This window comes from Panthera onca, chromosome C1 (assembly GCF_046562875.1).
Source record: "Panthera onca isolate mPanOnc1 chromosome C1, mPanOnc1 haplotype 2, whole genome shotgun sequence".
Classification (NCBI taxonomy): domain Eukaryota; kingdom Metazoa; phylum Chordata; class Mammalia; order Carnivora; family Felidae; genus Panthera; species Panthera onca.
In genome coordinates this window covers 19,149,575-19,159,792 of record NC_138346.1, presented here as the reverse complement: position 1 = coordinate 19,159,792, position 10,218 = coordinate 19,149,575, and the positions used below count along the sequence as shown (strand labels likewise).

General features: G+C 42.3%; 1 pseudogene; it reads left to right on the top strand.

Moving 5' to 3' along the window:
- The first annotated feature begins 575 nt into the window (after positions 1-575).
- On the top strand, positions 576-8,839 carry LOC132672030 (small ribosomal subunit protein eS6 pseudogene; annotated as a pseudogene).
- The last annotated feature ends 1,379 nt before the right edge of the window (positions 8,840-10,218 follow it).

Below are 10,218 nucleotides of genomic sequence, written 5' to 3'. Positions count from 1 at the left end.
AATTCCTTCCATAAAGTAATAGTAATCTAGCATGTTACTATTTCAATATTTTACAATACTATTACAATAGTGTGTGTCTATTATAAAACTGATTAAAATATACTTTGATTCTATCCGTGGGATACCAAACCTGATTACTTAATCAAGATAATTAGCTTGGAAAGATTGGACCCCCTAACATTAGTTGTCAGGGAAGTACATTTAAAACTAGAATGATGCAGATTCAGATTTGTGTATATGCTTGAATGAGGGCGAAGCTACCATCTGTAGATTATGACTGAATCTCTAAGTCAGAATTCTGTCAAGGCCAAATGATAGGGCAGTGTGTGGCTGGGCCTCCGTTCACCCATTCTCCCAGGTGCCTGCTACAGGGGCACACCGGGCGGCATCCTGAGCGAGAGCCGCTCCTCCTGAGACACGGATGCGTCTGGAAAGGGAGCCGAGTCCTAGCACGCAAGGCACATTTATGGAGAACCTGGTGTTAAGCTGTTTGTAGAGCACTCGCTTCTGGGTCTGGGTTGCTGCGTAGCAGAGCAGTTCCCTCACTGGGGTCTAAGGGGTTGGGGCGGGGGGGGAGGGGGCAAAACAAAAGAAAACCAAAATAAGAGACAAACTACAAGGATGCCCACTTTCAAAGCAGGATGGCTCAAAGGAAAAAGCTTGCAAATCCCACGTGTCAGTGAGGATGCACAGCAAGTGGAACATGCATTGCTGGTGGGAGTGCAGAATGGTCCATTGGAAACCAGCTTGGTAGTTTCTTGTAAAATGAAACGTACCCCTAACATATCACCCAGCAATTCACTCTGCATGCAAATGTTCATAGCAGCTTTATTCATAATAGCAAACACTTGGAAACAACCCAAATATCCAACAACTACTGAAAGAACAAACTGTGATGTATCTACTCAATACGACTTAGGGATAAACTGATACATGCACCAATGTGGATGAATCACGAGAGCCTTGTACTCAAGCCAAAAACAAAGGACTACATACTTTGTGATTCCACTTACATAACATTCTAGAAAACATTCTAGAAAAGGCAAATTGCAGCAACAGCATATCAGTGGTTGCCAGAGGCTGTAGATGAGGGAGGGGATTGACTGTTTAGGGGCACGTTGGAAATATTCTGTATCTTGATTGTGGTAGTGGTTACATGACTGTACATTTGTTGAAAGTAGTCAAATTCTACACTTCAGATGGGTGAGCTGTGTAGTATGTAAGTAAATAAAGCTAACTTTTTAAAAAGAACAAGGCAAAGATACCATTTCCTGATGCATATGCAAATTAAAGGGACAATGAGATAAAACTAGAATAATTAAAATTTAAAAGGCAATCAAGGGGCACCTGGGTGGCTTAGTCAGTTAAGGTTCTGACTTTGGCTTAGGTCATGATCTCATGGTTCATGGGTTCAAGCCCTGCCTCAGGCTCTGTGCTGACAACTCAGAGTCTGGAGCCTGCTTCCGGTTCTGTGTCTCCCTCTCTCTCTGCCCCTCCTCCACTAGTGTTCTCTCTCTGTCTTTCAAAAATAAATGTTAAAAAAATTAAAAGGCAATCAAGAACAAATGTTGGAGAGGTGCTACAACTGGGGCTTTCACATACGGAGTGTAAAATGGTGCAACCATGTTGGAACACCAGGAGTTACTTGTGAGTTAACATTTCTCTACTTATGAGTCCGCAATCCCACCCCTAGATAGTCCTCCTCCCAATAAAATAAGATGCCCAACAAAAATGGTTTTTGTTTTTAACTTTTTAGAATATTTTATTTATTTTTGAGAGACAGAGCATGAGCAGGGGAGAGGCAGAGAGGGAGACACAGAATCTGAAGCAGTCTCCAGGCTCAGAGCTGCCAGAGCCCGACGTGGGACTGGAACTCATGAACCGTGAGCTCAAGACCTGAGCCAAAGACGGATGCTTAACTGACTGAGCCACCCAGGCACCCTGCCCACCAAAAATGCTTATTGCAGCCTCATTCATAATAACAGAGTTGGAAACAACCCAACTCAATAGAAGATCAGATAAAATGGTCTGAAATACTACTACTCAGCAATAAAAAGAAACAAAACTACTAATCTGTTCAACAACATGGATGAATCTCAAACAAATTATGTTGAGTAAAAGAAGGCGATGCAAGAGTACATGATGTATAACTCTACTTTGGTGGAGTTCAACAACAGAGGAAAATAACCTCTGGGGATTAAAATCTGAACAATGTTGGGGTGCCTGGGTGGCTCAGTCAGTTAAGCATCTGACTTTGATCTCAGCTCAGGTCTTGATCTCAGGATTGTGAGTTTGACCCCCACATTGGGCTTCATGCCCAGCATGGAGCCTACTTAAAAAAAATTTTTTTTGGAAAAAAAAAATCTGAACAATGTTTCCTTCTGGGAGTCAATAGTGTAGTAAGGGGCACTAGGGAACTTTCTGGAGTGATAGTAATGCTCTATTCTTGAGGGAGGTGTTGTTTACATAGGTAATGTCAAGTTGTGCACTTAAGACCTGTGCGTTAATTTTTTTTTAGTTTACTTATTTTCAGAGAAAGAGAAAGCACGAGTCTGGGAGCAGCAGAGAGAGAGAGAGAGAGAGAGAGAGAGAGAGAAAATCCCAAGCAGGTGCCACACTGTCAGTGCAGAGCCTGATGTGGGGGCTGGAACCCACAAACCACGAGATCATGACCTGAGCCCAAGTCAGTTGTTTAACTGAGCCACCCAGGTGCCCCTACCCTGTGCGTTAATTTTAAGACAGCACTTTTAAGAAATTGAGGTGACACTGAAATAACATAAAATTAAGCATTTTAAAATGAACAATTCAGTAACACTTAATATATTCACAATGTTGTGTAACGACCACCACTATCTAGTTCCAAAACATTTTCCTCAAACTAAGAGGAAACCCCAGCACCCCTACCTCCAACCCCCACTTTCTGCTTGCTAGTTCTATAGTTTATCTATTGTAGACATTTAATATAAATGGAATCATACAATTTGTGACCTTTTGTGTCGGTCTTCTTTCACTTTGTATATATTCAAGGTTCATCCACTTTGTAGCATGTATCAGTACATCATTCCTTTTTATGGCTTAATAATATTCCATTGCATGTATATGTAGGGTCACAACCCTCTCGGGAGTTCCTGGTGTAGTCTGAAACCACTCCCCAATAGCAGTGGGCAGGGACAGACTGAGGAAAGAGGCAGGCCACTCTGTATTGGTAGGTGGCAATTTTAATAATAGCAAAGGGAACTTAAATACAAGGCTTATCTTGGTTGGCTGCAAGATGAATGGATCCCCACACCTGCCCCGCCAAATCTTAAAAGCTTATAAAGAGGCCCTAACTGGGCTCAGCCACATATACCAGGCAGGTGTTTTCAGCATCACATCACCATCTCAAGGTTCTGTCCTTGGAACAGTCTCTGGGAGCAGAAAGGCAAGGGACTGGGGAGGGAGGGAAGAGCTTTCAAGGGCCTGGGTCCAGCTCACAGGTCAGTGAGTGGTCCTGTCTTTTTTTAATCAGTCCTCCAGCAATATATACCACAATTTATTTATCCATTCATCCGTTGATGGGCATTGGATGGTTTCTATTTCTGGGCTATTGTGAATAGTGCGATTGTGAACATGTGTGTATATGTATTTGTTTGCCTGTTTTCAATTCTTTTGGATATCGTATTAGTTTGCTAGGGCTGCTGTGACAAAGCACCACAACTTGGGTGGCTAGAACAATAGAAATACATTGTCTCATGGTTCTGGAGGATTGAAGCCTGAGATCAAGCTGTCTGTAGAGTTTGTTCTTTCTGAGGATGTGAGGGAAAATGTGTTCCATGCCTCTCTCCTAGCTTCTGGTGGTTTGCTGACAATCTTTGGCATTCCTTGGCTTGTAGACATATCACCCCAATCTCTGCCCTCATGTCCACATGGCATTATCCCTGTGTGCATATCTGTGTCTAAATTTCTCCTTTCCATAAGGACACCAGATTGAAATAGGGGCTCACCCTATTCTAGTATAACCTCAACGAGTTACATCCTTCAATGACCCTATCCCCAAATAAGATCACAGTATGAGGCACTGAGGGTCAGGACTTCAATATATTAATCTGGGGGCACACAATTCAATGCATCAGAAGTATATACCTGGGAGTGGAGTTCCTGGCTCAGATCAGCTACTGATAATGCTGTGACAATGACAGGATCAGTCTCGGTATGCAGCTCTCTAGAATAATTATGATAGTCCTTGAGTGCATGATATATTTAAAAATTTGAAAGATAGTCCAATTGAAACCAGACATCCCAAATCTGAATGTTCTTTGGCAGAGGAATACAAATTTTAGACATCTCTCTTGTTGGGAAACTAATTCAAAACCAGGATCCATGGGCTTGGTAAGTACAGCCATCTCAGCAATCATATCTGAGACTATAGCTGATACAAATATCACTGATTCTGTTGCCTCTGTCAGACAGGAAAAGTCTCAAATCCCTAGAGATGAAAATTTTTTTTTTGCATTCCCTCTCTAGCCTAGACAAATTGCCCTTCTTATGGGTTGTGATATTAAAAGATGAAGTCTTTGACATTGAAAATCTCATCATGATGTATTTCAGAAGGGAAGTAAATCATAGTTCCTGGAGGAGGTATTCTAGACATTTTGTTAATTTGTGTACTTCTCTCCTTATAATGGATGCTTAAGCCAAACAAATTAGTGAGTTTCCCTTATGATTCAGGCATTGTTCTTGGTGTAGACACACATGTGTGTACACACACACACACACACACACACACACACACACACACTAAAAACTTCTTTCAATATTGATATTATTATCTCTTTTTTAGATAAGAAGAATGAGGTTCAGAGAGTTTAGATGACTTGGCCAAGGTTATTGAATGAATTAGTGAATGTATGTACCACCCAGTTTCCTAGTACTTTGTAGCAGTTACCAACCTCAGAAATCAATGGGAAGATCTAGGCTGAAGGAAGGATGGCCTGTGAAGCCAAAAAAGAGTCAAAAAATGTTAGAAGATTGACAAATGTGACAGTGAATTAATCATACGATCAAAGGTGCCCTAACTGTTCAAAAAGTAATAATTAAATGATTTATAAATGATGTTTAGTGTGTTTTTGCCCCATATAGTGTTTCTTATACATTTTCATCTACTGAAAATGATGAAATAGACAGTATATGGCCATATAAAAACTTCTGCCAGTTGTCAAAAGGAGTTTCCAGCACCATTATTCTAATATCTATGGCACATTCCCAAACTGTGGGTTTGGAAATGGAGGTTTGGTTTTCTTCTTTACCTTTCCTTTTCTTTTGTCTCAAGATTTACTTTACTCATACTACTCTAAATTAAGTGGCCTGTGTTGACTCTAGAATAAAATGACCTGCATTTACACTCACAGATCTCCTAGTGATTACATACCCTAAACGTTACCTCACTGTATACCTCAGAGATGCAGCTGTAAAAAAAAAAAAAAAAAAAAAAAAAAAAAGACCTCATAAAATGGAATCGAGAAGTTCAAACTGCAAATTACATTGTATTTTATTTCTATGAGAAGTCAAATTCAAGACCAGTGCTATATCCATCATAGCGAACGACCGGCAGCTAATTAATTCTACAGAGACACTTGTAGTGTCATTAAAGAGTTTTGCCAACTCTCACCTGTCACCTATCTTTTTTTTTTTAAGTTTATTTATTTAATCTGAGAGAGAGCATGAACAGGGCAGGGGCAGAGAGAGAATCCCCAGCCATCAGCACAGAGCCTGATGTGGGACTTGAACTCCTGAACCATGAGATCATGACCTGAGCTGAAACCAAGAGTCAGACACTTAACTGACTGAGCCACCCAGGCGCCTCCCGCACTGCCATCTGTCACCTTTCTTGACAAAAACCCTCCCCTAATATTGCAGATGGTAAACCAACTCCTCAGTATGAAAGAAAACATATGTTTGGAGTCATGAACAGTTTTTAAGAGAGACAGCAATAACATTTTCTAATTTAAAATCTACATGATTGTTTCGAGACAAGATGAAGTAAAAGGGATTGGATTTATACTTCTCCTAGGAAACAGCTAAAAAAATTGGACAAAATATGAAACAATGAGTTTCGGACCCTGGACAACAGGCAGCAAACCTGAGAGATGGGAAACAAAGCATGTGACCTTGTGATTGCCCCAGCTTACTGCCTGGAGAGAGTTTCTAGGCCAAAGCTCAGGGAGTTGGAGGCCAGGGGGAGCTTCTTAGAGCCCCTGAGTTGAAGAAGGGGAACTAGGAGTTGGGAAGACCAGGAATTCATAGGCAGATTCTCAAAGAAGAGAGCTACACCCAGAGAAGGGACAGGGAAAGTGTTCAGGAGATGTACAGAGGAAACTTTTCTGTCTTCAGCTGAATTCTGACCAGCGCATGCTTGAGAAAACACCACCCACACCTGAGGGGAAACCCACCTAAGAGAACAGTCCTCAGAACTCATATAGGGACAGGAATAGATTATGCCCCCCCCCAAATAGATTGGTTCCCCCAATAATTCACGGGACATCAGATTGAACATTCAGAGGTATATAGCCTCAATAATGGGGAAAAATTAGTCCCAGACTAAATAAAGTCTGTTCTAATCCCACCTAACAATTTAAATCTTTAAAAAATATTTTTTTAATGTTTATTTCTTTATTTTGAGAGAGACAGAGAGTGTGAGCGGAGGAGGGACAGAGAGAAAAACACAGAATCCTAAACATGCTCCAGGCCCTGAGCTTTCAGCACAGAGCCTGATGCAGGGCTTGAACCCATAAACCGTAAGATCATGACCTGAGCGAAAGTCGGACGCTTAACCGACTGAGCCACTCAGGCCTAACAGAATTTAAAATCCACATGGTTGAAATAATTTATTTCCCATCTTTGGAGACGGTTGTCTTTCCATCTGGCCCCTCAATAAATATTTTGTAAAGTTGAATAGAGATTTTTACTTTGTCCAGATTTCAGCATCCGACTCCCCAGTTAAACAAGTGCAAAGGAAGACATGGGTGAGAACATCACAGAAGTAAAATGAGGTGTATCAATAAATGTATCGAGGGGTCAGAATATCCCGCCCCCTTCAAGGTCCTTCTAGCTGGACTAAGAAAAAATTGAGGAGCGCCGGGGTGGCTCAGTCAGTTAAGCATCCAACTTTGGCTCAGGTCATGATCTCACGGTTCGTGAGTTTAAGCCCTGTGTCGGGCTCTGTGCTGACAGCTCAGAGCCTGGAGCCTGCTTCCGATTCTGTGTTTCCCTCTCTCTTTCTCTGCCCCTCCCCTGCTCATGCTCTGTCTCTCTGTCTCTCGCTGTCTCTCAAAAATAAATAAACATTTTTAAAAAAGAAAAAAAATTGACATGAGACAAATTAACAGAGAAAATAAAATTTAAGAGTATATGTACAAGCAATCCAAACAAACATGGAAATTCTGACGTCAGGCAAAATGAGGGATATATGTCATCCTGAACTAAGGAGAAGCGGACAGGGATCTGGGACTTCAGAGGGAAGGAATGCACATCACAGGGTGATAACAAGAGCAGGTGTTTGGTAGCTGTTTTCCCTGCCATACAGATGGGTCACTCAGATAGAATTTATCTGGTAATAACCATTGTTTTGGGAAAGATCCCCAATTTAAATTCTTCTAAGTAGTTAAGGGAGGGGCAAAACTTTTATTGAGCCCACAGGGCTTTAATTGCCCTCAGCTTGAAATCATCTTCATGCCAAAGTGGCCCATCTTGGGGCAGCCTGCCCTGGGCCCCTACACATTCCATTTCTATATTTTCTCCTCTGTCTTGCTCGTGTCCCATTTAGCAGCAGGTGAATCCAACTCTCTGGGTAAAACTATAAAATCTAATGTCCCCATCAGTGCTTAGAACATGTGATGACAAAACTCTTTTTCGTAGTGCCTTGGAGGTGGTAAGCAGCTTTAGGATGAAACTGAACACGTCCTTCCAAGCTGCTGGCTGCCAGAGACTCATTGACGTGGATGATGACCGGAAACTTTATACCTCTTACGAGAAGTGTACGGCCACAGAAGTCGATGCTGATGCTCCGGGTGAGGAATGGAAGTGTTATGTAGTCCGCAGCTGTGGTGGCAATGACAAACAAGACTTCCCCATGAAGCATGGTGTCTTGACCCATGGCCGCATCCGCCTGCTGCTGAGTAAGGGACATTCCTGCTACAGACCTAGGAGGACTGGAGAAAGAAAGTGCAGATCTGTTCAGGGCTACGCTGTGGATACCAACCTCAGTGTTCTCAACTTGGTCATCGTGAAAAATGGGGAGAAGGATATTCCTGGACTCACGGATGCTCCTGTGCCTTGTTGCCTGGGGCCCAAAAGAGCTAGGAGAATCCGCAAACTTCTCAGTCTCTTTAAAGAAGATGATGTCCGCCAGTGTGTTGTGATGGGGCTCTTAAACAAAGAAGGTAAGAAACCTAGAACCAAGGCGCCCAAGATTCAGCGTCTTGTTACTCCACGTAACCTCCAAGGCAAATGTCGGCGTATTGCTCAGAAGACACAGAGTTCTAAGAAAAATAAGGAAGAGGCTGCAAGAAGACACTAAACTTTTGGCCAAGAGAATGAAGGAGGTCAAAGGAAAGCGCCAGGAACAGGTTGCCAAGAGACAGAGGCTGCCCTTTCTGAGAGCTTCTACCTCTGAGTCCAGGCAACAATGAGATTTTCTGGGCGCCTTGGTGGCTCAGTCGGTTGAGCATCTGACTCTTGATTTCGGCTCATGTCATGATCCCAGAGTCATGGCATCTAGGCCCACTTGGGCTCCATGCTGAGTGTGGAGTCTGCTTGGGATTCTTTCTCTCCCTCTCCCCCTCTCCCCCTCTCCCCAGCTCTCTCTCTCTCTCTCTCAAAATATAAAAAACAAAATTAAAAAAAAGAGATTTTCTGGGATGCCTGGGTGGCGTAGTTGGTTGGGTGTCCGACTTTGGCTCAGGTCATGATCTCGCAGTTCACGAGTTCAAGTCCCATGTCAGGCTCTGTACTGACAGCTCAGAGCCTGAAGCCTGCTTTGGATTCTGTGTCTCCTTCTCTTTCTGCCTGCCTCCCCCTCCCCCTCCTGCCTTGCTCATGCTCTGTCTCTCTCTCTCTCTCTCAAAAATAAATAAACATTAAAAAAAAATGAGGTTTTCTAAGAGTAACAAATAAATAAGATCAGACATCAAATCTAAAAAAAAAAAAAAAAAGCATGTGCTAGCAATACTGGAAACTGTTTAGCCCCTCATTTTGAACAGACAATGTACCTATTGTTTGGTAGCATTACTGCATCTGTTGCATCCACACGACTCCTGAAACAGAATGCTACAGGCAACAGTGACAGTCACAACAAAGTTTATTACAATAAGAGGCAAGGCTGACCGATCCGGACCAACACTCTTGATAAGAGTGTGGCTCCGAACAGCCAGGGTACAGAGTTTTTAAAGCCGATCACATCGTTTTATCATTACCTGGGAACAAAACAGAGAAACAGTTCCCAGATGAGTTAGAAACAGTTGCCAGATGAGTCAGAAACAGTTATCAAATGAGGTGATTATTTTAGACTTTCTGCAACTAAGTTGCAACCAGTGGGCCTCCTTGACCTTGTCTCTGATGCTCTTTTTTTGAGCTTTTGTTTCCTTCATTGGTAAAGCCTGATTCACAAGAGTATGAAGTATGATTTACAAGAGTAAAAGCAAGGCTGTTATCTTTTGATCTTCAGTGTCAGAACAAAGTTGTTATTTTTCAAGCTGAGCGTTAGCCCTACACTACAATTTAACCCTTACACATCCTTGTTATACAATTATCCATCCACACTATATCATTCAGGCATCGCACCTCTCCAGGGACTATGCTGGTGATTCTGCCACCCAAGACATTCGCTCCCCAGCTCAATGGCACTATTCTCTGAAGCTTGGTTCCGAGAAACTCAGTAATGTTGTTAGAATTGTAAGTTAGTCTTCCAAGGTTGGTCCCATAAGCCTTTTGTTGAAATTGTGGGTTTGTGGGTTTGAAAATGGAAGTTGATCCTTTGGTTTTCTTCTTCTTCTTCTTCTTCTTCTTCTTCTTCTTCTTCTTCTTCTTCTTCTTCTTCTTCTTCTTCTTTTTTTTAACTTTGTTTACTGAGAGAGAGAAAGAGAGAGAAGAGGCAAGAGAGAGGGAAAGAGAATCCCAAGCAGGCTCCATACTGTCAGCGCTGAGCCTGATGCGAGTCTTGAACTCATGAACGGTGAGATCATG